Source organism: Excalfactoria chinensis, chromosome 8 (assembly GCF_039878825.1).
Source record: "Excalfactoria chinensis isolate bCotChi1 chromosome 8, bCotChi1.hap2, whole genome shotgun sequence".
Taxonomy (NCBI): Eukaryota; Metazoa; Chordata; class Aves; order Galliformes; family Phasianidae; genus Excalfactoria; species Excalfactoria chinensis.
In genome coordinates this window covers 22,717,225-22,739,551 of record NC_092832.1, presented here as the reverse complement: position 1 = coordinate 22,739,551, position 22,327 = coordinate 22,717,225, and the positions used below count along the sequence as shown (strand labels likewise).

Here is a 22,327-nt window from a genome sequence, read left to right as displayed (position 1 = left end):
GAGTAGCAAACACAGAAATCAAACTCTGGAAAAGTAAGGATGAAGACACAAACAGATTAGGAAGAAATTTCAATGGTGATTTTAGCTATACGCTGCCAAAAATGAGACACCTTTTAAACTAGCACATATTGGAATGAACGGTAGGAGATTATCATGCTAGTGCAAGCAGAAGACACGAGTCTCCAATCCTGTGAAAAACATTAGAACAAAAAAAAGCCAACAGGAATATGCAATCTGACAGTCATTATCTTCAGGCTCCTGTTGGATCACAGATCACACATAACTCAGAAACTCTGCATTTTACTTGCCAATTTCTTCACAAAACATCATCTTCACCTCTAAAACTAAGAACTTATGTTTTAATAAGATTATATGCTTTACCCTCCCTTAGCATCTAAACATAAAGGTTCATATACTGGAATGTTTGTGTTATATATATTTAAGTAGAACTACTATCCTACTTGTAACAGCATCTAGACCTAAAGCAAAGTTCAATAAGTTACTGGAGAGGGAGGGACAGCGAGGAAAAGGACAGAAAGATCTTAATAGCTGATGGTATTCTGAACAGGTTTAACCTTGGAGGTTGCCTCTCAATATAGCTCAGATGTCCTAAATGTCTTTCTTGGGAAAGGATATGTACAAATAGATAGGCTTTGTGCTATACCTGCAAAGAGGCAAGACTTGCTTCAGTCTCTGCAATGAGAAATTACATAACCCATGATCTTCTTTCCATGCTGGATGTCTTACATTACCCTCAAGAATCCTTCACCACTGGAACTGACAGCATTTCAGTTTCTCCACTCTAACAGTACATGATTAGCACATGATCATACTAATGCTACATAATAAAAAAAATGCACCAAAAGGAGATAATACCAGCATGCAACTGTTAACATTGCAGAAAAGGCCTCCACATCAGGCAGTACACAAACAGGCAGAATCAGATCTCAGGACTTTCTATCACACTGCCTTGTGTGCAGACTTCTCTGTTTCAATACAATACTGTAAACATACAAGTTCTAGTAAGCTCTTACTAAACAAAATACTCAAGTAGTTTACTGTAGCCATCAACAAAACACATATGAAAGGCTCCTAAGATGAAAGTCACAAGGGGCACGACCAAACTGAAAACAAGCATTGCTTATTCATCCTGAGTTTGAGTCCAGAAAACGTCCTCTTCTCACAGCATGACAACACAGAACTGACTGTCAACTGGACAAATTAATGTTAATTCTAATGCTCCTAAAGACCATCTTCAATCTCAGGAGAAAATATCCACATATTTTTGCAGCTCCCTTTAGTGACTTTTATATTATTTGCCCCTGGGAATACAAAGTCAAGCACCTGTATTTTATTGAACAGCTTATTTAGAGATTTCAGCATTAATTGTACTTTTAAATGACAAGGTCTGCCTACAGCACAAACTGAGGGAGAAAGATTTGACTGCTCCCCACACCCAAAGAAAAAAATCTCTGCTCTGTAACAAGACAATTACTCTCAATAAAGATCAAAATCACAAAACGCTAAAAATACCCCATCATCTGGTGTACAAGATAACATATATATGTATGGATGCGCATATAAATATAAATCCATACACATACATAAGAACTCAAGCATTTCACACACATATCCCTAAATCATTATATTCTAAAGAGAAGCTGCCTCTTACCTTTTCTTCTTATACATTTGTTAAGAAACGAATGACCCTGTGCCTACTCATGATGACTGCAGCACAATCAGCCAGTTCTGCTGAATCAGTGTGTTCCTCTTGATCCTAAAAAGAAAACATAAACATGCATTTTGTAACTGGTAGTTCCATCACAAATCAGGCTTGTTTCAACACTGCTAACACAGATACATATGGCAAATGCTGCAAGCCTCTAAATGGTTTAGATTACATATGCAGCTTTTAACTCAGGGGTCTATGCACTATGTCACTATTGTACTCCAATATTCTCATGAAAAAGGCCGCTAATAAAAAGCACTTTGCTTCCTACTGACAATTATTCTTCATTTAAACGTAAACTCACAGAGTGAGACAGCAACTCTAATTGTTTTTGTATCCCTGGTGACCTTGAGTGCAATGATATACTTATAAAACTAGTCTCTAAAGTTCATTATACTACATTACAATAGGCCTTCCAAAAATAAAAAGCTAGTAGCTTTGATACTAGACAAAAAATCATGACCTTCTGAGTTCCGTAAACTGCATTTATCAGCTTCCCACTTATTTTGTTGTAGCTAAACTGTTTTTGTCTACAAATTATTCCTCCTACAATCTTAGGCTCCCTTCACTCCCAATCAGCTTATTCTCTCAGACACTACCATAGCATCAATACTTAATAGCAGAGAAGACCCAGGCAGAAAAGCCATCAGAAGTACCTTGTCCTCCTAATTACAGCATTTTTCAAGGTCAGGTGATCATTTTCATGGCCTACATCCTGGCATACAACATATCTCAAGAACCCAACACAGCCACGAGCAAAGAAGAAAGGCTAGTAGTTTTAACAACAGAACAAGGACTGAAATAAGTTAAGGTACTGGTATTTGACCTGTTACACAGGTGAAATATTTATTAGCACTCTGATAAAGCAGCTGCATGTATGTTAGGGGGGAAAAAAAAAACAAAAAACAAGCACGTATCTTAAAACTCCAACAAACAAACTAAGGAAAAACAAATAAACAACAGCAACAAAAAAAACCCAACAGTTTTCCACACATTAAAACAATCTTCGTGTTACGCTACAAATTGCCCAGGGCTGTTTATTATTCTTTTCAGAAATAAGCTACAGTAATAATTCCAGGAAACCAATGAACTGAACAGCAGCACTTTTAGTGGTGTTGTTCCCCAATTCAGAATAAAATCGCACAGCTTTGCCTGCCAACAGAACCATTCCTGTAGGCAAAATGAAAACCTTCATGCTGTGTGTATTTCAACCTCTAGAAGGTGAGTTGTGGATATCTGGGAAATATTAACAATTATTATATTACAAGATTCCTCAGATGGGCTTCTTAGTGCATGCATAAATGAAGGTGTGCAAAAATTCAATTCTACTGAAAGTCTTCAGAATGATGAGATGTGAAGTAAAGCAGCAGCTGAGCAAGGTGTCATCACCATGCTCTTTCCTGGGCTGTAGACAGAAGAAAATGATTTGGTTTCCATGATCCTTTTGCAAGACAATTCCCTTTGCAATTTATGACTAGGCCTATCAGCTCCATCAGGAACATCAAACACATTTCACAATAAGCAGTCAGTCATGCATCAACCACAAACTTCAATCTCTACCAATCAGAAATGGATCAGACCTAGCAACACACAGCTAAAACATGCTGTGCCGTTACCAGTGCTCTAAGCCAGCAAGCCTAACAGGAAGGCAATATTCAAGACAATAATATAGTTTTACTATTCACAGCTTTTATTCTGATTCATTTTCCTTTCCATTCTTGCCATGTAATAATTTTTTGCCCATGACACAGAGGAACACAGATTCACATGATCATAACCAGTCTCTAAAGAAAACTTTGAAGAGCTGGTACCTGGAGGTCCTACAGCTTTTTGTTTACAATTCAACAATTCATCACCACTTTCTCCTTTCAAAGATCAAGGCATACTTACAGATATGGATATATTTATAAACAAAACAATTTACAAAGGGGAAAAAAAGTAAATTGTACCACTTGGGTTTCATAAGAGAAAAGAAATGCAAGTTGACAAAGTCAAGTTCTTTTCCCAAGATTATTTAAAACAAAAATCAAGAACAAGAAGAATAACTACAAAGGAAAGCCAGGAATATTTAAAACAGTGCAAAAACTAGTGATTAAGCTTTTCTTACTGCTAAATGGTTCCATCACACTTAAACAAACATGTATTTCCACCTAAAAGCTTTATCTACTGAAACATTAGGCCACCCTGCCTCTCTACTGTTCCAGCTTGCTTACTTGGTGCATTTCACAGTTTCTTATCTCTTCTGCTGATGGTTGGCTTAACTTTTTGCCTCCTGCCCTATGGTGATATTACTCAGGTGCTACTTGGTTACAATACTACATACATGATTTCCCGCAGGAGCTTCAACAGGGTGTCTGTCAATTACTGCAAAAGCAAAACAGAAATTGAAGAGAAATTGACAAGCAGAGACGTGCCCCAAATAAAGGATGGAGAATCGAAAGAGTTCTGAAAATACAAGGTTAGAAATATCTTCAACAAAATGAAATGTAAAAAATGTTTACAAAACCAAATGGAAATAATCTGAAGAGGAGCTGGAATATCTTATAAGCGAAGAAACTGAAAGAGCAGAAATTCTGACACTATGTCAAAAAAATGCAGAAAACTCAAAGCATGAAGAGATGCTAAAAAATGCTCCCATCTACTGGCAAGGCTCCAACTCATAACTACACTACAGATCCTCTATGATGTGCTATCAGTGAGAAGATGCCTTTGAGTAGGCAGAAATACATCTGCAGCCATTTTAACACACTTTGTTATCGCAAGATTAATTGAATAAGGTAATATCAGAAATGCAATCCCAGATTTCAGTGCTGGTATCTGAAATTCCTACTTTCCTATACTCTGGAACCATCAGATGGGAGACTCAGGGAGATGACATGCAATGGATGGACTCAGGCCTCAAACACTGCAAGAATAAAAACCGCAACAAGAAAAATACTTCAAGGAGGAGTGTAAAGAGGTAACAAGCTTCAGGTCACACATCAATTAGACAAATTAGTTTCAATTATCTGAACGGTTAATCTGAATATTAAGCCTTCACAAGTGGAAAAGGTGGGGCTCTTCCTTCACTCAAGTGATGAAATGCTTTGAATAATGGTAAATTATCTTGTGCAGTTTATCACTGCAGCAGTTCCTTATTGGCCTCTCACAGATGAAGCATCAAGTTTCACACATATGTGTTTGATTACTTTTTAAGAATTAATGTAAATAGAAAGACAGACTAGTGCCTAGGACTGTTCCTCCCACAAACCAGTCCTCCACACCAGTCCTGAGATATGCTGTCACAACAGCACCCATATGGACAGCATACATCCAGACCAAAGAATGAATGGAAGCTTCATTCTCTAGCACTATTGTCTTTCCTGAACTTCATCAATTCTCAAACAGCTACTCATCCTATACAAAGACAGTACTGAGTTGTTTTCATCTAGTGTGTGCCAAACAGAAGGAAGGGGGGGCATGAGAGAACATCTATGATGTAGCAGTTGCTGTATTGGAGTCACATGCATGAAAATGGCTGCAATGACAAGGGCTTCAGATTAGAACACAAATTAAACATGAATTGTTCTCTTAGTAAATTAAACAAGTAACATACAATGTGACCAAAACAAAAATTATCAAAATTCTGAGTTTTTTTTTCAAAAATACTTCATCTAAAATGTAAAAATTCCATTAAAAAGTGCCTTAAATCCACTCAATGAGAAAAACTAAAAACAGAAGCAAGAGATGAAATTGTAACAAATATGAACAAGATAGTCCCTGATCATCCTTTTCCTGCACCAAAAACTCAAGGTGCCCAATTATCCTTCATTTCATTAAGCTTAATTCTCTGGTGCTCCTCCTAGTCAACATAAATTAATCAGAGCGTAGACTGGGGCATAGAAGGCTATTTCTGTGTAATACAACCCCAGCTCTCTACCCATGAGTGCTGACAACAGATAAACTATTTCAGTGTTGCAGTGGTTTGTCCTTTTTTAACCCAGATAATTCCACAAACAGAGATGGACGAAACCTGAAGCAGCATACAGTTTCTCTAATCATTTCACTCATGTTTGCATTTTTCCCCTTTACTTTTCCCCATGCTATTTTAAAGCTATTCTTCTCACTTTTGTCTCCAGCCAAGTTTCTGAGAGTAGACATTCATGTGTGCCAGAGCAGCAGCAAGGCAGTCAAAAGAGCAGCAACTTCAAAGAGGTCATGTAGAAAGTATCACCATCAGAAGTAACAGGGAGACAAGAAAAATTACAGCAACACTACCAACCTTTGCCCTCCATTAAATGAGAGAAAGCAGCCCAACTGAGAAGGACGCCTGCTTTATAACAGCTTAGAGTAGAATATTATTCTCAATTCCTACCTTTTTTTGACTATTTTGATGAAAAAGAAATTGATTCGCTTTCTTAGCACAAACACCATCTTGCCAAAAGGCCCATCCTTTCTCAGCACACTAACGAGGCAGGCCTGTCAGCACCTGGAGATGAGAACCGCATGTCCTTCTTATATAACCACTTTTGATTGGCTCCAGAAGTATTCTTCACTGACTCTCTGAAAGAGCAGATAGACAGGCTTGCACTGCAGTGCTGCTGCCTTCAGTGCCAGCTTTCCTAGAAGAGCTAAGGAAAGAAAAATCCCTTTCTGAACTTACATGTTCATAAAGCTCACCTCAAAATTTAGTGTTTTATAAATCTATGTTGTATAAAGTGAAGTGTTAAAAACTCCAAGTTTAAAATGCTGTAAACTATAAAGAATCCAAGTACAGTGTATTAAACATTAATACGAAGTCATGTTTCTTACTTTGCGAGTGAATTCTGTGTAGTGTCATCAATCTAACAGCACACATTTTAAAAACATCTGAGGGTTGTCGTCTATCTTTTATTCATCTGAAAATTAAGTCAAAACGTAGAATAAGTGTGATAAGTCTATGTTAGAGTAGACTAATCTTGCATTTATGGAATCACAGAATCATTAAGGTTGGAAGAGACCTCTAAGATCATCAAGTCCAACCCCAGCCCGCCCCAACCACACCATGCCCACTGACCACATCCCTTGTGCCACAGCATGAACAAGGAACTGCTACCTGGGAGAAGAGGCCAACCCCCCTCCTCACGACAACCTCCTTTCAGGGAGTTGTAGAGAGCGGTAAGGTCTCCTTTGCATGGATCACTGTTTCAGATATTCCTTAGATTTGGGCAATACAGGAAGAACTGACTAAGGTCCCCCAGAATCACTAGTTAAATACCAAGGAACTGCCCTTTTTATAAAACCAAGGGGACTGATACTTGCAGGTGCTGACAGCAAGATCCATATGTGATAATAAAAGCCAGAACTGCCACATGATCAGAATGGGACAGATTAAAAGGACAAGAGGCAAAGCAGGAAACCACTCTGCTACCATTTACCAGCCCATCAATTCTGAGTTGTACCCACATGGGAGAGAAGCTGCTAGAACAGACAGAATTTATGCACTCAGCTGCTCTTTAGAGAAAGGCCAGAAAAGATGTCTGTAAGTCTGCAGTCACTTCTTAAAGAACATCAGTTAATTGTTTGCTAAAGCCACCTCTATCAACACGGTTGGACACATCCTCTTTCCAGTGCTGCTCTGGTCAAATATTTACTCCTTTGATAGCTGTGGAAAGACAGTTTCCTACAGTCTTTCCCACATATGCTTTTAATAGGAAATATCATTTTAACAGACAGCAAACAGTTGTTATTTCTCAAACCCTTAGTAAAGATTCTCATCAGTCTGAAAACAAACTCAAAGATCATGAATGCTTCTTTCACGCTCCCTTCAATGTGAAACCATCTCAAAGGAAGTAGCTTAATTTCTACTAATGATTTTATTTCTCCTATTGTATTGACCTATTTATAAATATACCGCACTGAGATACACACACAACTACTGACACATTATGAACTATTTTTGTCTTCAGAAATGCAGGAAAGTTCATTCCCATGTTTGTGATCATGATCTAACTACCCTGCTGATGCTCACTGTGGGTTAGGTCTCAAGGCATCTCTAACTGGTAACTCACTCAATACAACTCAATACAGCCATGGCAACACTGCTGCGCTGCTGCTTCTGAGCATGATTCTCATTTACACCGAGTGCCATTAACATGCTTTTAACAGTGCTGAAGGGACTAAATGCTAACCGACAGAACCATTTCTGCCACAGACACACACCACGTCCAGCTCCCAAGATGTGCACAGAGCCCTGCTTCCCTTAAGCATCCATGTGCTCAAAATCCCTAAGTTCAGACAAGCTTTGTTAACCACCCAAGTGCCACTTTCTGCATATATCGTCAAGGAAGAAAGTACAACCGCACCTGAAGAAATGACACATAATGGCAAAAAAAAAGAAAGGACAAAACACAAGCACAAAGGACACTGCACTAAAAGAATGAGGGAACAAAGACACTACATGTACACGTATATATTACCCGCCAGTCTTAATAAGGAAGTTCTAGTTCCCATCATACTAAAATCCACTTCCACAGAAGTGTACAAAATATATATGCATGTGCAAATCTATTATAGATTTAGATGCATTTTACATGTGACACATTAACTAGAAGTAAATAAAACATAAAGGACACTATACCAGTGCATGAACGTTAATTTCTTGCAAGCACAAAAGTATGTAGGTAGACTGATGCTTTATTTATTATTTATTTATTATGATCTAGCCAATATTCCACACATGATGCAGCTCAGTAATGCAGTAACTACTAATGTGCTCTGTTGAAGAACAGGACAGCGAACAGTAACTGCCCATATGCCTGAGTACAGACCATAGAAGGGGCACATAAGAGACAGCTGCACCTTCTTCAACAAAACATAAGACTGAGATGCAGGCAACAGCATCCATTCCCACTGTAAGACAGAAAAACAAGTGGTCAGCTAAAGTTTAAAAAGCCTTAATAGTAAGGAGGAAACCTGCCTGCTATGCAATCTCAGTTCAGATTAAAAGTTCATTTATCTGCATTACAGAGCAGATAAGGATAAAAAATTACATTGAGATGACTGGTTCACTAGGCACAGTTAGAATGGCATACTTTAAACATGCAATTTCTGTGTCTCCTCCATCCTGTTAGGAAAACTCAACATTCACAATTTCAGTAACACACATTTGAACAGAGCTTACATGCTGAGCTCAGTACTATCACATGTAGCTTTTTATTTGATTTCCTATGGAAATGAAGATTATGAAATCACATTGTTCACTTACTAGTTTTGTCCTGGTCTTTAAACAAAAACCTACATTCATGAAAACTAGTATCTGCACAGTATAAAACAAATCCAAATGGAACTTCTCCAAAGAAAAGGCAAGCAGGATTCAGCTGCTCTATGTATTTTTGGGAGCAACCTGCTGGGTAATCAGCGCCCAGAATTAAGGTATCATGTGCGAATGCTGCAGTTACTGCAGAGGGGGAAGGAAAGAAAGAGACAGTAAGAAGTAAAAACTATTTAAACCTACAGGATTTCAATCCAATAATGGTAGAACACCGTGCTTACATACAATGCACCTCAAAGAACTTCACTACATGCAACATCATATTTGGTTTACACTACAGAGCTCACTCCTTCTAATTTAAAATCACACACAGTTCTCTTCATTACCAGACTGTTTAAGAATTTCCCTGCTGCTTACAGAATCTCTCAATTTCTGAATACTTACGGGCAGAGAAAAAATTGCTCATCAGAAATGAATCTGGATTTAGATACTGCTTCAACTACAGTGATGCCTAATCCTGTATCGGTCTGCAGAACTGGACCAACACACTGCACTGACTCAACCAAGAAAAACATTAATCTCTTCTAAGCATCATCTTAGCTAAGCCCAGTTCCCTGCCCTCACTCTTGCATGACATCAGGCAGCATGCTCCCTGAATCCGTGATGTCCTAAGAAGACAGGTAAGCATGATTCCCATCAACAGCTGGTGGAGCTAACACATGTGGAGCTCTATGACAAGTTCTTCTGTTTCATCCCATGGTTATTTAAGAAATCACCAGCATCCAGGCCACTTCTCAATAGAGAACTGAAGCCTGCTTGCCTTTCTTGCTCCACCACATAAGCAGAAAAAATAAACGTTGCCTCTTCAGTCACCGAACTTCCCAATCCGTGTGGAAGCAATTTTGTTTTTGTTTAAACTGAAACGCAAAGGTCAGAACTGAAGCACTTGAAGCAGGACTGTAAACTTCTGTCATTTATCTTCAGCATATGACTGGGGCAGCGATTACCCAAATCACCCCCAAGCAAATCACCAGAGTCACCTCTCAGAGATGGCTGCTTGTGAGGCCATCTTAAAAGACAACAAAAATTACGTAGAAGTTCATTAGACAGTAACTAAACTCCAGATCTGGGATTGTTTGGTTTCTATCTGCTATTTTTGTCCTGTAACCTCCCCCAGGCTTCCAATAATCTGATTGGTTAACATATCAAGTAATATGTTTTATGCGTTTTCATCTGATTTGCCCATTATTTTTGAATTTATCACAGCTACATATTTACTACACATTCAGACCTACACATGGCTCGTGCTTATCTCAGCAATCCCAAATCAACCATCTAGATCACACGCAGAGTGCAAACAGGCAAGTCAACATCTGCACTGAGTTCAAAGAAGAGTTTTGACACTACAAAACTGAATCTGGAAACAGAAAAGCTCCTCTAATAGTCAGTGTCATTCACAAATGCAGAAGCTATTATGGGATTTAGAAGGCACTTTGATGTGCTCCTTACACTGAACATCACCAACTCCTTTTAAGTTCATTGCGCTACTTTTTAGAGCAATGTATCAGCATGTGTTTCTTTGCTCGTAATCTTCTATGAATTCTGTACTTCACCCCATTATTTCCTCAAGTAAAACTGTAAACTCAGAGTGAAATACAAATGTTTACACTGAACTCATGTGTAATGATTGAGTTATAAATAAAAAGAGTTTCAGTATATCACAGAGATAAACTAAAACTTCCACATTACAGTAATGTAAAACATTACAGGAATCTAGAAGGCAAATTATTACTCGGATAACTACGGCACTTCTGTAATTGAAAGAGCACACGTGAATCTCTGACATAAGCATGGCTTAATAGCCAGTCATCACCTGGTAGGAAATGACCTCTGATCCGAGTGCTGGGAAGACGGAAGGACAGGTTCCTTCCAGCTACCACTTCAACAACAACAAAGGCGGCACCACATGAGACCAATACTGAACATTCTGCCTTTTTATGTGGCCCCATGGATGTAATCTGGCAAAACTGAAGCACAACACATCAGTAAGCAAGACTCACAATGAAGCATTACCAGTAAACACAGAAAATATAGTCTACCAAACTATGAGCAACTTTTAACAGGGCAAGAGATTTGTGCAACACATGCAAAGGCTCACGACATTTCCAGTATCTCCAGTCATACCCAATTCCTCTGTCACTAATCACAAATTGCTGGGAAACGGTCCTAAAATAGTTACCAAAGTGAAATCTACAGTGAAGTATTTTCATATGCAGATAATAGCAGAAAGAACAGTTACAGCTTTGTCTGCATTAGGATTTAGCTCATTTTTTCTAACCACTGCGAATGGCAGTTCAGCTCCAGTCAGGCTAACAAACAGCAGACCATAACATTGCATTATTTTACATACAAAGCTAAATCCTAAACAAGGCTCAGCATCAGCATGTAGAATGTCAGTTGGTACCTCAAGCCTCCATTAGAAAACTTTCCACCTTTGTGAGTACACTGGAACTGAAGCGGAAACAGAGCTCTAAAACTATCTTAAGAAAAATTATTACCTGGTAATACTATTTTCAACTATCAAGTCCTACTACACTTCATTATGCAATTAATTCCCTATATATATATATATATATATTTAAAAGCTTCATGTTAATATTAAAGGGAGGGGGAGAAACATACAGAAAACAGAAGCAAAAATATAAACTAGTAGCATGCAGTACAGCTCTTCATAGAAAGGCAAAGATGATGCTGCATACCAGAATGCTTCTGTATCTTCAATGCATTCCCTTACACCACTGATATTAAAGTGACCCCACTGACTCACAAGGCAGATTTGTCACTTCGGCTGCCATCAAAGCATGAAGCATACAAGCAATGTTTACAGCAAACAAGACATTTATATATTCTACATGCAACACAGAGGTGGCATGCAGAGAGTGCAGCCATTAGTGCTATCTGAAAGTGCTTCAGTACAAAGATTGGTAACTGCTATGCAAGAACATAAGCAAGATGATAAATTAATGCAAGTGGAAGTCCAACCCAAAGTCCACATACATTTGCCCCATGCACAGTGGGCAGAATACTCAAAAAATCTGCATTTGGACACTGTCACTTTAAGACATGAGCACAGAGTCAGACTGACACACCATGACGTCCCCAAATTTCACAGAGAAACAAAACAACCTTCAAGTTTTGGGTTTTTTAAACTCTTCTCACCCATCTTCCTAACTGAATTAAACCAACACAAAACTACTGCCACAGTTCATTCTTATGCTGGAAGGATCAGGGAAGCTGTTCAGAGAGCACTCCAGCTCCACGCTTGCTCTAACACAGAAACATTTACAGACTGTGACTCCACACTTGTTTTTCACATAGTTTATCACTTTTTTGTTTGCCTTTTTTATTCTACTCTGACAGAACTACGTGTAAAATTGGGTTGTCTGGACTTGCTTCTTTAATTTAACTCCCACTTGAGAAGCGATAGAGAAAGAACTGCGAAGGAACAGTCTATGCAGCATTGTCACCCATAAGCTCCTGGGCACATTCTATGATGCCTTTAAAAAATAATAATGACTCGAGTAAAGCCCTTTATAATAGCTTTAGTGACCACTGTCAGATTTCTCTACCTTTCATCCTCCGTCTACTTCACACCGTAGGAGGGCTGTTATTTCTGAACAACAGGTATCCATGTTGCACGCTTCTACTTATCTCTCATAGCATGATTTATCACACTTATTCTGTCGATAACGCAGCATGTTGTGCTCCAGTTGCTAGTCAAACTCATTGGAATGGGTAAATATTCTGTATTCTACTTCAGTAGAAACTACTGCGTAAGTAAAGGATTCTCTGTATCTTTTCAGACTTCCCATCCATTTGCATTAACTGATATAATTTTCCCAATGGTCCAAGATGTAACCAACACTTAAAGTCAAGAGAAGTGAAAGCTGATTCTGTCTCCTAAAACTCTTGTTTCATCCATTTATATTTGCTTATATATTTATGATGGATAAAAAAGCTTTGAGAACTTACAGAGTCGTACTGAAACATTTCTCAAGGCATAATACAAACAACAGGAGGGAAAACCTGGCCCGTCAGCTCACATTTCTGTTCATTTCAGCTCACATTTCTGTTCATTTCAAAGTTCAAGTCTCATAAGGCATCACGAGCAGAGCTCTAAAACAGGAGTCCTGTGACTTCTTTCATCAGTCTAATCTCAGTCACGTAGAAAACAGCAGCTTTTGCATTAAAGTTTCAAAGTACTCTATTCATATACTGGTATCTTCGTTGTGGATACGACTCCTGATTCATCAGCACACACACTAACCATGAAATCATTATCCCTCTCTTTGCTTTTTGTCAAGAAGCTCAAAAAAATTGGAAGATTCTTATCCTAGTGCATCAGGAAGATCAGTCTGATCAACTACGTATTAATACACACTTTATTCCAAAAGCCACTTATTTTTGGCCAACTTTTATTCCACAACAAAACTTCACTCTAATCCTTTTGCAAAACAACCATATAAAAACTCAAAAGTAACAAGCTGTTTTCCTCTATGGTTTGCAGAGCTGCTCAGCCTCTACCTTTGTTCCCTGAGACAGCCATAGCCAGACTTCCCTAACTGAAATAAACCATATTTCATCTCAGCCTTAGCCCCAGGCCGCAGATCCTGAAACGTGCATTTGAAACTATTTAATCTCTTGCCTAATAACCGACTCAAAGCTAACAAAGAATTAACACCTAAGATCGGGGCTCTGAATTGCAGCTTTGTGGTGTTTTTTCTCCCCTCTTCACAAACCAAAGAAAGCAATGGACAATTACAGAAGCCACCACAACATGTCTGAAGATGGTAACTCATTAGGTTTGTATCAGAGCCTGAACTAGACGGAGGCATGGCTGAGATTTTAGGTCCTTTTTCAGCTTCCATTTCAGATTCCCCAAACCTCCAGAGAGATTTTTGTCTCTCTTGGGTCAAGGAGATGGTTCTTGTAGCTTTGCATGCAGTAACTTAAAGAGAAAGGAAGTGCACCACTGGCTACATACAACAATGGATTCCATTGTTTTAATCACTGAAGGTATATCTAAAAATCAGGATTCATTCCATGCAATCAAAAATGATTTGTGAATAAAAGCTAATTAAGCTTTAAAATATCGCATGGTCAATAAAATGCAGTCCAAAGAAAATAAAAGCTTCTTTACTGAAGCAGAATATCTTTCTTTGCTTATTGAGTCCCTTCCAGTTCTGGGTCCAGCCTGGACCAACATACTGAGGGCAGCGTTGTTCTGGAATTCTAATCCAATCCAACCACACTTATCATGAAGGTCACCAGATTTTGAGATTCCCTATTCAGTCAACTTGTAATATCTGAATTGAATGAAAGCGTGTGTAAGAATTAAAAAAAATGAAAATAAAAGAACAACTCAAGCTTTGTCACAAAACAATCAGTAATATCTCTATAAATAAACAAAATAACACCAAAACAGAAAGTCTATCAATTCCCATCTGCCACTTGGTTCTCAGTACGGTTAGGAGATAAAAGCAGTTCTCCAGCTGCCCTCCGTCACATGCACTTCTTTAACCCTAATATTTATGAGCAGGTCACTAAACCACCTCTACACAAAGTCTGACATGCCCCAAGTGCCAGTTATTCCTGGAGTGAGACATGACCACAGTTTCGCTTAATTAGAGATGTTACAAAACGCATCCCGCCCGCTGGCCCCATCCCCCCCCCCCACCACCACCATTGCAGGAGGGACTTGTTACACATCACGATGAGCAAGTCACATTCGGTGCCCGGGGACAGAGCGCGGATCCGGCCGTAAAAAGGGCACAAGATGCAAACGGGGATTCTCCTCCCCCTCCCGCTGGATGCAGGGCGCTCCACCGGGCCCGGGGCGGCGGGGAAGAGCCCCGCACCGGCACACGGAGGGGATCCCGGGGAGGCTGCGGAGCCCGCCGAGCGGTCCTGCTCCAGGGGCCGAGCCGGGGGAGGGGTAGGCCGGCGAGCGGCAAGCAGGGACGGCGGAAAACGGCGGTTTGGAGCTCGGAGGGCTGAGAGGGGATCGCTGCCTTCCCATCCACGGGGCGCCCGTCCCCGGGGCTGCACGCGGGGGACAAGGGCGGCGGGGCGAGGGGACGCCCGGAGCCTCCGCGTTCCCCTCCCCCGTGCTCCCGGCTCGGCTCAGGCGTCGGAGCTCTCGCTGGCCGCCCGGGGGGGCCTCGCTCCGGGTAGCGGGGGCCTGGGGAGCGGGGTACCCCGGCCTCCCGGGCCTGGGGACGGAGGAGGGCTGGGCTCACTCACCTCGGCGGGCGGCAGGCGCCGCCGGGTCTGCATGGCGAAGGGGATCCCCCGGGGCCGCGCTCCTCCAGCCGCCGCCGCTCGCGCCCGGGCGGGCCCCGCAGCCCTCGCGAACGCTGGAGAGGCCGGCGCCCGCCCTCGCTGCCCGCCAGCCGGGCTCCGCTCGCTGGCTCCGCGGCCAAGGCCGCCGCAGCTCCCGGCAGGCAGCGCCCCCTGGCCGGGCCCGGCGGCAGCGCACGGCACTGCGGCACCGCCGGGGAGGCAGTGCGGAGCCTGACGCACCCCCGCCCCGCCACCTCCGGATCGCACGCCCATACGTGCACCCTACGGGGAGCGACGCGGCTTCTGGGAGCCGCCCGCAAATGGCAGCAGCCAGAAGCCGTGCGCGTCGCATCGGGAGCTCCGCGCTTCACGCCTCCGAATCGCAGCCGGGGCCGCCCTACGCTGCGCGGACACGGCGGTCCCTGCACGGCCGCGGGGCACACGGAGCAGACGCGGGGCCATCCGCTCAAAGGCAGCCCCGGAGGAGAAAAAAAAACCACAGCGGTTCTTCGCAAAAGCCAACTCAGAAGTGCGATGGCAAAGTAACGGGTACGCGGGGAGCCATCGCTCTGCGTCTGGACTCTCACCGGCGCCTCTCTCCTCCCGCAGCACCGCGTCTCTCTAACGCCTCGCCCGTGCGTGCGCCTTGTGCCCCGGGCTGAGGAGGGGGCGGACAGCCGCGGCCTCCCGCGCCCAGCTCCAGCTCGAACCGCCGCTCTCTGCCGGGCGGAGCCTGAGGGCCCGGCTCCTGGGCCTCGCTCACCGCCTCAGCCGCGTGCCGCCGCGCCCCGCCCGCGCTCACGGCCAACGGCCAACGCCGCTCCGAAGCGCCTCAGCAGCGCCGAGGAACTGCCGGCAAGATGCGCTGGTCCGCCTGCTTCCTGCGCTGCCGCGGGGCCCGTGAGCGAATCGAGACTGTTTGCCCGTCCCGCTGGAAATCAAAGCAAGCACTTAGCGTTTGTTCATTGAGTCTGGTAGAACGATGCGATTTTCAGGTAGAAAATACGAGTTACTCCCCATTAACTCAATCATCAATCCACGGGCAAAGAGCTGAGGAGATAAAAAACGCTAATCGTATCTGGTAGCAGCGCATTAAGTGGAATTTGTTTTCTCCCGTACAGCATTCCTGGTTAACCCCAGCGAGCCGTCTCTGGCAATGAGTGGTGTCACGCTTGTACAGCACTGACGAGTTCTGATCCAGCACAGTGTGCAGTCACTGCCCTCAGAACAGCCCTCACACAGCTGAGCACACTGTGACAGGCAGAAAGGAAGTACAGCATCAGCCGTCTGACGCTCCATGCCCTCCAGCCAAGCACACACGTGTGGTTTCCAGACTCCATCCATCTCAGTGTCACATCACTACCAGAATTTAGTTCTGTTTTATTCACCTGTGCTGCTGGATACCTGGAATGAAGGCGTCCTCATCTCCACAGTGTGCTCCTTCTGCTAAGGAACAGTTTGGGTGTGAATAATGATGTGTGCAAACAATAATTTTGCTCCCAAGTCCCAGCAATGCCATAAGGCACGGACCGTTTACTTGGCACATTCACTACAACTATCAACAAAATCTTCAGCTCTTTGCGGTGCATCGGCCTCATGTCAGTAAGCATCTTGGCACACCGTGACAAGAAAAATGTGCCTAACGATACCCCAGATGGTAGCATGGACATTTGGCATTGAGTTAACCATAAGACTTGCACCGTCTTTGCCCAGCTGTTGGTGAGAAGGTACCAAGGAAGAGGACAGCCTGGAGATGTGGAGAGTCCAGCTCACACAAAGGTGGGGAGCTGTAAAGAGGATGAGGAGGCCACGATTAGAAAGGTGAGGGGGAGCTATGGGGTGCCACAGTTGATGGAGGGCAGCTGAGAGTTGCAGGGTCAGTACAAAGATGGGGGGTTGTAGCAACGTGCATACATTGAGAGCTGGGAGTTATGGGCAATTTATATAGCAACACCTATGAGGAATTAAGGAGAATGTTTAAACTACCTGGCAAAACTCATAGAAACCTGGGGGAAAAGGAAGCTCAGCAATGGTTTGAGTCTTACTGGATGGAAACAGTAGATATGTGAACAATAACACAGGAAGGGGGAAGAGCTCAATAAGTATTTCTGGGGAAGAGCCAGGTGATACACAAGTGCAGTATGATGATGATGAGATACATTCCATTGCAACAGGCTCTGAGGGATGTGTTAACCAGAAGCTAATAGCCGGCCATCAGCAGGTCTAGGTAACCCGCGTCCAGAAGTTTTAGAAGCACTGGCACAGAGTTCCTTGAGACAATTAATGTCGATTTGCAATGAATCTTGGAACGCTGCTCCAGAGGACTGGATGAAATATTGCAGCAGTATTTCAAGAGGGTAAACAAGGTAACCAGGGTAATTATGGCTCGCCAGACCGACAAGAATTCTGGGTAACATAATGGGACGTGGGCTACATTACATGATTAGAAAAGAATTAAAGGATGGAAAGAAAATAAATGCAAATTAATGTGGAAAACAAATCTTGCCAAAATAATTTGATTTTTTTTTAATGGCACTACAAGTTTGGTTGATCAAGGTAAGTAGGTCTGCGAAATACTTGGTTTCATTAGCTTGAAACACTTTAATTAAGAAACCAGAATGATACAGACTCATTACAGCACATATTAAAACTGTTCAAATTCTGGCTAAATGGCAGTTACAAATTAGGGAAATAAGAAGGCACCATCAAAGAATGTGTTTCTGTGTCACATAGCGATTGGTTCTATGCTATTCTATCTCTACTAATGGCTTCAAGGAGAGCATAAAAACATCACTTACCAAGTCTGTGAGGGATGTAAACAATAAGGATCGACAAAAAACAAGTCAGAATGTAGAGTATCTGAGACAGCTTGATAGCAAGTAATATGCATTTCTATACAGCCAGATGTAAAAACGCACACCAAAGAATAGAGGTCATGATTGCAGGATGGGAGAATTTATGCTCTAACGAGTTAATGCTCAAAAACCTCGAGAGTCATCACAAATAATCAGAAGCAGATGAGCAGGTGGTGCAGTGCTGTGGCCAGCAGGATAATATAATCCTTGGTTTTATAAACAGAAGAATATAGAAAAATGTCTTTATTTTTATCTGGCACAAGTCCAGCCGCTCCTGAAATGTGATATTCAGATTCCCTCATAGAAAAGGTGGTCCAGAGAAGACCAGCAAGAACGATTCGGAAAGGAAGTCAAAACATTAAATCTGTTTCCATGTCTAAAAGAAAATGAAGGGATGACTCAGTCACAGGCTTTAAGTACCTCCAGGATTCAGTTACTATAATAAAGGCATTCTCATTCACCTTGCCAGTGAGGTCTTCTACCAAGTGAATTAATTACTGAGACACTTCAGGGAGGAACAAGTTAAATGAGGTGCCTGTGAAAGACAGCTACAAGATCCTAGCTGTGGATTCTTGTTGCTAGCCTATGCAGAAGTTGATTTCCTCGGGCACTAAGAAGAAGCAACCTGTCATCCCCTTCAGCATCATCTGACACAGATCATGTGTCTCTGAGCACATGATGGGAGCAGCCATCTGGATGCTAATGTTTACATGAGCTGAAGGAATGAGTGTAGTTGCTCACAGAAGGCAAATTCTTTGAAGTGTATTACATACAAAGATAACACTTCTCACTTGAGAAGTCTGACATACATTGCTGGAAGCTGGGAACTCCTTATGGAGTACACTATATGATTATCCTGCTACTAATTTCTTATTTGGCATCTGCTTCTGTCTGTTCTCACAGGCAGGCTACTGATCTATCGCATGGCAAGCAGAGAAAGGTCGGTTTGGGTTTAAACCAAGTCTGGCCCAGACTTGATCTATGGGAGTTCTGGTGGGAGCACGGAATAGATATTTGGTGATAAAGGGCACAGGTGCAGAACAGAGCCAGTGGAGAGAACAGGAACATATGATACTGGAAAGTCAAGGGCAGAATTGAGTAGAGGATTGCAGAAGAAGCTGTGAACATCTCCAGAATCTCACACTGATCGAAATAATTATAAGGCTCCTGGCTGATCTTGTATCATTAAACAGTTAGGAAATCTCACAGCAAAATGCCCATCACTTTTCTGGTGTGATTCCTGATCCACACATGCAGCCACCTATTGATTCTCATGATCTCAAGTGGGAAGGGCTGGTGCTGTGAACCTCAGGGTCAAAATGTCTTGGATGACCATCGCTTTTGTTCGCAGTTCCATGGAATAAAATGCAGGCTTTATCCATATAGCTGCTAGTAACTGTTTGCATACCACAATCCTACAAAAAGCAATACTTTCACTATTCATTACTACCACTTCTGCCAATGGAGTGTTTAATGATCCCTTATTAAGTTTCTACTGTAAAAACCAACTCTGATTACATCCTTCCAAAAACACTGAGACCTGCAGTGAAGATTACAATGTAATGATTTTGCCCTCTAGTGGCTGAATGACTTAGTCCAGCTCCTGCGGTGACTGTCTTTGTATGTCTTTATTACATCACCAGCCTTGAATATTTGATTAAAAAAACAACAAAAAAACTTATTTTATGCAGGTTTCGTTCATTACACTCAAGTACAACCTGCATCAGAACAATCTGAATCAATAGAAATGCTTATCCAGACAACTTCAGGAAGGTATATTATGGTTAACTCAGTATTTAATGAGTCATACAGTAAAGCCACTAATACTGGGCACTTAATTAACGTATATTAACACTTCTTACTCAAATTGTCTTTCACATTCTCCTTCCCATATCTTTAGGATCTCTCAGCCAACTTCTGCTGCAGCTGAAATGTGATAAGTCTCAAGGGACACTAAATTTGTAAAAGTACTGTGGCAATCCCTGACATAGGGTGAGTCAAAGCGAGCTGCACTGTTGTTACACACACAGTGTGGCAGCAGCCAATGTGTTAATCAGTACGTGGCTGGGCTGCTTGGACAGCACACATACCCTGCTGAGTTACTGCCCGCATATGCTGTTGTGCCTAGGTGTGTCAGAGGGAGTGCAATGGAGGCTGAGGTCATTGTGCTAGGGTGCAAGGAAGAGATCACAGGGTGAAGACACAAAGCCACGTGAAAACAGGATCTACATCCTTCCAGTATTCACAACAACAGCTTCTTGAGGATTATTATTTAACTCTATATTTGAGACTGAGATTTGACACTTGTATTACTCGAAAGCCTCTACTAAGCAAGAAGCCAAATTACAGGATTTAGTTGTCCTTTTCAATGAGAAAACAATAAACACTTGGATCATTTCATTCTCATTTTTGCTATTCATTTCTATTTGGAAATGCTTAAGAACCTTTCCGATAACATTGCTGGTCTAGCCAGAAGCTGGGAGTGCCTTTATTGAGTACCCACAGTGTTCAAGTACTCATGAGGATGTTCCAGATGAATATCCGCTCAGTAACATAAAAAAAACCTACCAGGATGTCCAACCAGCAGAAACGGGTTCCTGTTCAACTTTGTATCCGACTCACTGAGTGACATTTAACCCATCTGAGCCTCCTTCCCTGTGTTACAGTAGAACTAATTACACTGACAGCATGAGTAAGTGCTGCATGAGGCCATATAAAGGTCTGTAAAAATTGCTTTGAGAATCATCTGTGAGAAGAGTTACTACAATTTTTAAATGAAAAACTATCATTTGGAAGACATGAAGTCATCACCTAAATATGTGCTCTCTAGTTCTTTGAAACAAAAGACCTTTGGGATTCAAAAGTGAACAGAGTTCAAAAGATTAACTTCATATTCATAAAGTGCTGCAAAATGTGCATTTTCCATTTGAAGATCTAAAAGCACATTACAAATAGTTGAAACTCTTAAACAACCTGCTCCACATCAGTCAAAAAACATTAAATGGTTTGGACTAGAATCATAGAATTCTTGGTTTTACTTCATATCCCATATATCTCAACTATGGTTTAATTTAATTTCCTCAACTGTATAAAGTCTTCCATCTTTCAAGGATGACAGAGCTCCAGGAATAATGCTGGAGCTGCGCAAGAGGATGGTGACAAGTAGGAGAATTGTGGCTCTCATTGTTTGGATAGAGGTTGTAATTCATGCTGAGCTGGTCTAAAAATTCTGCATTAAGTGGTATATTGATGGAGGAGGAGGGACTGGTTTATCTCACAGCTTCAAAAAGGAATTTTCAGCGTTGTTGATTGCCTGTTCTAAGGAGCCATGTACCCTTTTCCATACATGCAACCAACATATCCGTGCTTCATGGCCAATGGGAATAACAGTGGCAAACAGCAGGTGATTTTTGAACACAGAGTCTCCAAAACAGGACCAGATGTGGGTCTGCAAGGGAGTTTACAAGCTCCTAAAGTATATCTACATAAATAACATTCCCAGGCATTTGTGTGGGCTTCAGTGAACATGCTCTGGACTTGATGCATTCACGCGTGGAGACAAGGCTTACTCAGTATGTTGGCTGAGGACAAAATACATCAGACACTTCAGAAAGGAATTCCACCAGCAAAGAAGCAACACAGAGGGTGTTTTGTGGAGGATTTTCAAATGACTGTTTCTGTGAGCAGAGACTCACTCCCTCAAATGTCAGCGTTTTAGATGCAAGGAAAATTCTGAGCACAACTCAATTTTAGAGAAAATACTTCAATTTTAGTTGCATGTAAGTACAAAATAAAAATGTTTCAAAGTGAAAAATCATACCAGTGTAGGCATGATTACACGATCCACAATTAACAATGTTGAAGTGACACCTTTTGGCATGCGTGTTTTCTTGTTTCTTCCAATGTAACTACCAACAAAACAGTTGTCAGATATTTTTGCAAGTTTTGTGTAGGAATTAAATCAATTAATTGCTGTACTGATCTAACATAAATGGACACATACATTCTATGCAGAAAAAAAGATCTAATCCTTTCATAATCCTGTTATAATCTGTGTAATATCTTGTAGCAGCAAGTACCATGAACCAATTATACTTTGAAAGTACTTTCTTTAATAAACTGTCCATGCTCTACCAGGCAGTTTAACTTACAGAGCTTTGTTCTCTCACA

The 22,327-nt window shown here is 41.8% G+C and overlaps 1 protein-coding gene across 3 annotated transcripts in view; it reads right to left on the bottom strand.

The window, feature by feature from the left end:
* ZFYVE9 (zinc finger FYVE-type containing 9) overlaps positions 1-15,986 on the bottom strand; it is a 51,757-nt gene extending 35,771 nt beyond the window's left edge. Inside the window, exons 1-2 of one of the 3 annotated variants that reach the window (XM_072343823.1) lie at positions 15,890-15,986; positions 1,673-1,777 (exon numbers count right to left, since the gene is read on the bottom strand). The gene's annotated coding sequence lies outside the window, so the exon portion shown is untranslated. Of the gene's footprint in view, positions 1-1,672; positions 1,778-6,083; positions 6,177-15,263; positions 15,389-15,889 lie in introns of those variants that run through there. The other 2 variants (XM_072343822.1, XM_072343824.1) reach the window with 2 other exon arrangements.
* Between the last annotated feature and the right edge of the window lie 6,341 nt (positions 15,987-22,327).